Source organism: Uranotaenia lowii, chromosome 3 (assembly GCF_029784155.1).
Source record: "Uranotaenia lowii strain MFRU-FL chromosome 3, ASM2978415v1, whole genome shotgun sequence".
Lineage (NCBI taxonomy): Eukaryota > Metazoa > Arthropoda > Insecta > Diptera > Culicidae > Uranotaenia > Uranotaenia lowii.
Window position 1 is genome coordinate 268750785 of NC_073693.1, and position 1090 is coordinate 268751874.

Here is a 1090-nt window from a genome sequence, read left to right on the forward strand (position 1 = left end):
TTGATACATGTACAACTTTTTCAGAAACACGGACATCGAAGTCAACGGCCCAAACCGTACATTAATGAGTTTCGCTCAACAGATCCTTAAAATTGGATCCAATTTTTGGGAAACCAAAAATGGAACATGGTTTGAGCAAATAATATGGTTTATTGACATTCCACTAGAAATTTTTCTCGAAGCATTCATAACTAGATAAGTTATAATTTTGATAGGATTTGTTCTGCCTTATATCAAACTATGGTATCTCAACGAGATATAATCTTGAAAGGAGCATATCAAAAACTACTATAATTTAGCTATGATCGTATAGATTTTTTGATATAATTTGAGATATTTTAACATCCTACGAGTACTGAATTATAACTCATTTGGATAGAAAAAAATTCGTATCAAAATATCTTATATTGATATAATTTTGTTTTTCTCTCCTGATCGGGATTCCAACAATTTTTATCTAAAATTTTGTGTAGAAAAAACACGTTTCTTCATTCAACGTTCTATCTTAATTTATTAAAAAAACATCAAATTTCGTATTTTTTAAGAATGATCAAAATTTCTGCCAAACTCAACAAAACCAAAAGTTGCGATTTTCAGGGAATATTTAAAAATTCGATTAAATTCGGATTTGAATAAAATATTTAAATTGAATAAAAAACTAATCGTAATAACCATACATGCTTTCGGCAACACTATAAACAAAATAGCTTTGTCGTAAAATGAGAAACAGTGTTGATTTCATATAGTTGATAGTTTCCAAGTTTTTATTAGCATTTTATTGTATCTTCTTAAATATCTTTCATCGGTACTTAAATATGAAAATCATTGAATTATTTTTTCAATTTATCTGTAATCAAATAGTTTTTACTGATATATTTATATTAATTAACCTAACTGAATGAATTTATTTCTTTATTATATCATTAACAAAATACAATAATCAATTTCTGCTACGACCTTGAGAAAAACCATCAAAAATGGTCGAATCGTCGGGCATTTCAAAAGCTAAGTTGTTTGATCGAATCCCAAGACCGGAAAATAGCCAAAATTATTACAAAACGTTAATAAAAATTGATGAAATTTCGAAAAT